Source organism: Coenobita brevimanus, chromosome 103 (genome assembly GCF_032717465.1).
Source record: "Coenobita brevimanus isolate Jiangsu-jjx chromosome 103, ASM3271746v2, whole genome shotgun sequence".
In the NCBI taxonomy this organism is placed as follows: domain Eukaryota; kingdom Metazoa; phylum Arthropoda; class Malacostraca; order Decapoda; family Coenobitidae; genus Coenobita; species Coenobita brevimanus.
In genome coordinates this window covers 7,092,314-7,098,978 of record NC_137056.1, presented here as the reverse complement: position 1 = coordinate 7,098,978, position 6,665 = coordinate 7,092,314, and the positions used below count along the sequence as shown (strand labels likewise).

The 6,665-nt window shown below is 41.3% G+C and overlaps 1 non-coding gene across 1 annotated transcript; it reads left to right on the top strand.

Annotated features, from left to right (window-relative positions):
• The first annotated feature begins 5,966 nt into the window (after positions 1-5,966).
• On the top strand, positions 5,967-6,040 carry TRNAI-GAU (transfer RNA isoleucine (anticodon GAU)). Its single transcript has one exon. It is a non-coding gene; the product is annotated as a tRNA-Ile (tRNA).
• The last annotated feature ends 625 nt before the right edge of the window (positions 6,041-6,665 follow it).

The window sequence follows — 6,665 nt, the reverse complement described above, 5'->3', positions numbered from 1 at the left end:
GCAGTAACATCAGCTTAATAATGGGCCATACGGCTTACATACGCGGTGGGTACTCGTAATTCATATGATGTATACTGTAAAAAAAATAGTTTATATATACATCTGATATACAAGGTAGTTGATACAAGACAATTTATTCTTGTAAACGAATGGAGTCAGAAAAAGTTACTAGGAATGCGTTGATAACCATTAAACTTCAGATATATTCTATTTTTTTTTATTCATCCGAGAAGAACGAATCAGGCCTCCATCGTATATTGGTGGTCAGCAGTCTTAGGCGCTGATTATATAAGAGAAGATACGTGACCCTAAGAAACATCCCTGGAAGAGGATACGCCAAGAAGATAAAGATAACTGAAGGGCTGAGTGGGTTGTTATGGAAGGCATTTTTAAAGGTTATGTGTCACTCGAATTTGATACGTCGTTAGTTCTGTGCCAGAGAAAAAAGAAAAAAAAAATCTATGCCATAAGTAGTCCGAAGAAAATCATTATCGATGTTGTACAGAAGAGGTGAAGGTAATTCGTTCCATAGATAGTGCTGTTCCTTGTAGTAATAGTCTTCTAGGGGAAAATAGGGACTTAGAAAAAATTTATTGACTGCTGTTATGACTCTTGTGACGTCTTTAGGCATTAATTTAAGTCCCCCTGCTAGACAGTTTCTTTGGTGAGGATGTGTGTTTGGAATGATGTGGACGGGGTTGAAATGTGTGTGTGTGTGTGTGTGTGTGTGTTTGTGTATGTGTGTGTGTGTGGCTATGGATGTGTTGGTATATATATGTGTCAGAAGTAGTGAGAACGAGTGTATGTCTGTGTGGTGTTGTAAGTTAAGTCTACACGTACCCGTCCAGTGTTGTCGCTTTACCAGACGGGGTGTTAGACTATGTGGATCAGGGGGATGGGGGTGAACCTAGACAACCCCCCTCCTCCCTCACCTCCCGGAGTGTGAGACAGCATTATGGCAGGTTACGTAAGGCGGAGATAAAAGCGGAGGGGTTGAGTAATGGTGACGGGGATGGTCTGGTGTCCCCGAGGCAGGTTTAGGGTGTGGAAAAGTGGGACTACCCAAGCATTTATTTTTCACTCTCACGCCCTCATACTAGCCCACCTCTCCCTCACCCATGCCCTTTCACCCTCGCCCTCCCTCACCTTCATTTTCATATACGGTACACTTTCCCTCATTCTTCCCCTCCAACACCCACATCATACCCCATTACCTGTTGGCATCTAGAACTGAAATGGAGACGTGGATTGTAAATTTGACGATTGCATGTCGTTGTCCTGGGGAAGATTAAGGCTAAAGTTGGTAAAATGAGTGTGTGCCATGATGACCTTGTGCTCGATAGGCAGTAATCAAAATCTTCTTCTTCTACCGTCACCCTTACTCACCCTCTCACCCTCACTCACTCAACCTCACTCACTCCCTCACCCTCACTCCCTCCCTCACCCTCCCCACATCTGCACCCTTCCAGTCCGCATCCATTCTCATCTATCTCCACCCACTCAGCCTCACCAGTCTCGTGTGTGCACCTGTCTTCCACCTATCGTCACCTGTCTCCATTCACCCACACCGTCCGTATTCATCCACATACGCGTTCACATTAACATCTACCCATCCAGATCTACTCACACACACACACACACACACACACACACACACACACACACACACACACACACACACACACACACACACACACACACACACACACACACACACACACACACACACACACACACACACACACACACACACACACGCGCACTTTAAACATATCTGTCTGTCTATGCATGTAGATTGATAGATAGATGAATAAATGGATACATACATTAATGTCAGTCTACCTTTCTTTCTTAAAAGCCATTCTTTCAACCCCAGTTCTACTTGTCTCTCTGTTTTACCTATCTGTCTGTCTCCTTCAGTGTCTCTTTCTTTCCCACCCATCTCCGGCTGCCATGCCCAGCCGAACCCTCGGAAATAACTCACAGCCACCTCAGTTCACTCACCCCTCAACCACACACACACACACACACACACACACACACACACACACACACACACACACACACACACACACACACACACACACACACACACACACACACACACACACACACACACACACACACACACACACACACACACACACACACACACACACACACACACACACACACACCGAGATCAATCACTTCACTACGATGATGCTGTTTTTCCCAACCTTTTTATATCCCGACGATTTCAGTCCACTCAACATCCACACCACCCTACCCATACCCTCTTGTCACCTCCCACTCAGCCCCATCATTGTGAGAGGGGAGTATTAAATGTAAACTCTTTGCCACGATGACATTTTTAGATAGTGACAAGCATCTCCTCGTCTCACTGTGTCACTAATGGAATGTGAAGCAAGTGACCGAGTTGTAGTGCGACTGAGTTATTTTGTACTGGTTTTCTTAGCTTAAACAGTTTTGATCCGATTTAGACCAAACTTGGTGGAAAGGTTGAGAGTTTGGCAAGAAGGAAGAGAATCGAATTTACGATGTCAAAGGTTAAGGGTACATGCTAGGGTCAAAGTTCAACCCTTGTGTGTTATAGTGTACCAGTGTTTAATTTCATTTTTGTCAGCATCTGTTACGGTTGTCTGCAGAAATTGTGTATTCTTTCTTACATAAAGTTTTTGAAAATCTCGTAAGTAGGACGACGCTTTCTATATTTTGTTCTTCCAATTATGAGACCACATTATTAAGCTAAGGTGAGCCTCTTTAGGTAGTGAATAGGTGAATTAGCGCCTCATCCAACCCTTCCAGTTGTGAATATCTCCTTAGCTGAAATATATTGGTACGGAGACAACAGAAATAAGATAAAAATAACATCCTTGCGGTGAATGGGTTAAAAGCGACATTCTGCAAAGAGGTCGTCGCTTAGGAGGGATGAAAAGCGTCATTCTCGCAAGATTAGCTGTCGGGGCATGAAAAAAGTGTGAGATTTTTGTCTCGAGCTGGTGCAAGTTGAGCCAAGATTTTTTTTTATAAGTTGACCTGATTTTGCTTTTTGAGAGAGAGAGAGAGAGAGAATGACTTATCTACTCCTGGCAAGCGCTGGGTACGTTACTGACTAATGGTACTAATAAAAATAGTTACTATATATTATAGTGTTGTGTGGTCTAGAGGCGCCTGGTGGTCTAGTGATTAGAACGCCCCCAGTCGGATTGACGCCCTTGCCACGATCACGAGTTCGATCCCAAGACTTGACTGGAGGTTAATAAAAATGTATAGGAAAATAATAACCGCTTTTAAGGAGCTCAGTTTTATTTTTATTTCCTTAGAGATCGCTTCTGAGGTAAAGTAAATCTAGCGCTTATTAACCCCGTGAATCCGGGTGACGTTGTTTATTGTTAATCCTTCATACTAAAATAAAAATCAGCATGACAAAGGCGTCTCATACTGAAGGGGTTTGTTAAGTCTATACCTCACCCATCCACTGCGAAAAAGTCTGTCCTCAGTAAAATCGTCAGGAGATGGGAAGAATAAAGTTAAATAAGACGTTCCCCAGTTTGTGTAATTCTACCGGAACTTCACGCTGGAGGAGTCGAGTTGCCTCATATCACGCTCGGTCGGATCGAAACACTGATTTCCGAACCCATTATCGCACCATTTATAGTCATTTGCGTTTAGTATAACACATTACAGCTGGAATACTTTAAATCTTGTTCGTGAGATCTATGCTTTCTCTGACCCTAGATATCAGAGGCAGAGGTCCTGTTGTTATGCCATTACTGTGAGGAGAGGTTGCCACGGAAACTAAAATCTATTGGTAAATTGACAGAATTATATGATTATACATGATTTGAGATGTGAGGTACAGTCAGCCGTTTTATTTGCCTGTAATAATAACTAAGGATACATTTACATACAAAAGATAATGCAAAAGTAATAATTAAGTAAACGTTCTGATGAGATGCCGCCGTGGGAGAAATGTATCGATACCGCTTGAAGTCGTGTAGGGTACTTGTGATAAACGCGACTATTTATTATTTATTTACTTTTTGTTTTGTATGAAGAGAAGTGCGTTTCGGCTCACGTGACTCTAATGACCCGATTTGACTCGTTAGGTGTTCAGGCAGCCTTGAATGAGTCAGGTCCATATGAATCCATTATGATGAGGATGATCGGTCTCTTCCTCCACAGCCGGTCAGGATAGTGGATTCAGTTTGTTTCCCCCCGTTCCTTTTCACCCCGCAGGACAAATCGGGACCTGGATTTTTATAGGTCTTAATATAAGGGAAGATTGGGATTCAGTATATATTCAGTGTCTGACTCATTGCATCTCAGTGTCTGACTCATTGCATCTCTTGTAGTCGATAGGTATTTATCTAAACATTATTATTATTATTATTATAATTATTATTTTATTATTATTATTATTATTTGTGGTAGGTGGGGGCGCTCACCATCCACTCGATGTAGTGCTGCTCTCGGGTGTCTGCCCTTTCCTCTCCCTCCATTCCTTCCTTCCTCTTCCCTCTTTCTTTACTTCATTCTTTCCACGTCCTTCTGCCTACGGGTGACTTTATCTTTTGTCTTCCTGTCCTTCATTCTTTCCTCTTCCTTCTGCCTGCGGGTGACTCAACACTGAGTGACAAGCCGAATGGTTTCCTTTACACCAGGAAACCATTTACCACGCTGGATGGTAACCGTATAACCAAATTATGGCGCCTGGTGGTTTAGTGGGTAATTACGGCACTCCAGTCGGATTGAGCCGGTGAAGGTTTATATCCAAGGAGTGGTTGGGATTTATTGCTTGCTTAATGCCACTCAGGGATGAGTGAGGCTGGTCACCCTCATCTTAAATGTCAGGACCAACTTGCCTAGCCCCGGGCTCCTACGCTTCTCATAGGGCAATGTAGGATTGGATGATGGATTGATGGATGGATTATTATTATTATTATTATTATTTATTATTATTATTATTATTATTATTATTATCATTATTATTATTATTATTATTATTATTATTATTATTATTATCATTATTATTATTATTATTATTATTATTGTGATTTTGATTAATGATGATGATGATGATGATTATTATTAGTGTTATCATTCTTCTTCTTCTTCTTCTTCTTCTTCTTATTATTATTATTATTATTATTAGTTATTATTATTATTATTATTATTATTATTATTATATATTATTGTTGTAAATCGAAGAGATAGTCTGTCCCTTTATTCCTTGATGCCTTTGTTAGTGTCACGGCCCATCACCCTGTCGTTAGCTGCTTGTTATCTGTTGTTAACGGCAGCTCAGGGTAACGAGGCACTGAGAGAGAGAGAGAATAATGGTGTGTGTGTATATGTTCCTTGCGTGGGGAAAAAGAGGTCGGGATTTTGATGCTGTTGTGTGTGTGTGTGTGTGTGTATGTGTGTGTGTGTGTGTGTGTGTGTGTGTGTGTGTGTGTGTGTGTGTGGTAAACCTTCAGTAAAGTGACATTTGTTTTATTCTTGCTGTCTCCAGACGATTTCATTAAGCATGCGAAAATCTTTCCTATCATTAGAGCTTAGATTTAGCATATGTTAACGGTATTACTATCGATGAGTTCGCTTAAGCTGAATAAAATCGTCTGGTCGCAGTAAAAAAAAAAAAAAAAAAAAAAAAAAAACTGAATTAAAATGGATAATGGTATGCCACAGGAAGGATTGGTCATATAATATATTGTGTATATCATAGTTTTCACCCTTGTATGTCACTGTGCTCATTTTGCCAGAATAGGATGCAAGTCACGAAGAAGTACTTTGGGATGTAGAGCCGTATCATCATCATTTTCTGCCTCTGATCTACGTGACAATAGCTTGTAAAGGACGAAAATCTGGGCCCAGTTAAGATGAGAAGAATATATATTATTCTCCCAATATGTTAAATAACCTTTTCAGTTCGACTTCTTTTATTTTCCGCATTTTCCTACGGCCCGTTAGCTCAGTTGGTTAGAGCGCCGTGCTGATAACGCGGAGGTCGTGGGTTCGACCCCCATGCGGGCCACTATACATGTTTTAGAATCCCAGTGGCAGGCCTAGTGGTGACCTCATGGTGCACACGGGCGGCACCATCATCGTCGTCATCTAGATCTAATTTTTACACCCATGAAATTCCTCTTTTTCTATTAAAAATAATATAGTTCGCTGGGAAATAGTCTAACCATATATAACCAGATGGACGCCTGGTGGTCTGCTGGGTTCAGGCGGTCCAGCAGAATCTGTATCTGTAAGGGATCATATCCGTGGAATGGTTGAAATTTGATGTCCACGTTATTCCGCTCAGGGGTGAACAACTGATGACTCTCGCCTTAAATGTCTAAACCAAACAGCCAAGCTCAGGGCCCCTACTTTCCTAATGGGGCATTAAAAGATGAGATAGATAGATAGCCAGATGGCACTGAAGGGCTGAAGGTCATAAGCATAATTATGTTTATCTAACTGTAACAAGAATATAGGAAAAACTGCCATCTCACTTAAGTGGTCAAAGTTAAAGCAACTAAAAATGCTTCATATGTGTCTAAAGCGGCAAATACTTACCCTGTTAAAAGAAAGCAAAAACGCGATACATATTTCACAAGAACACTAAATACTTGTGTCGTGAAAGAGAATTCTAAAATACTCCAGATATG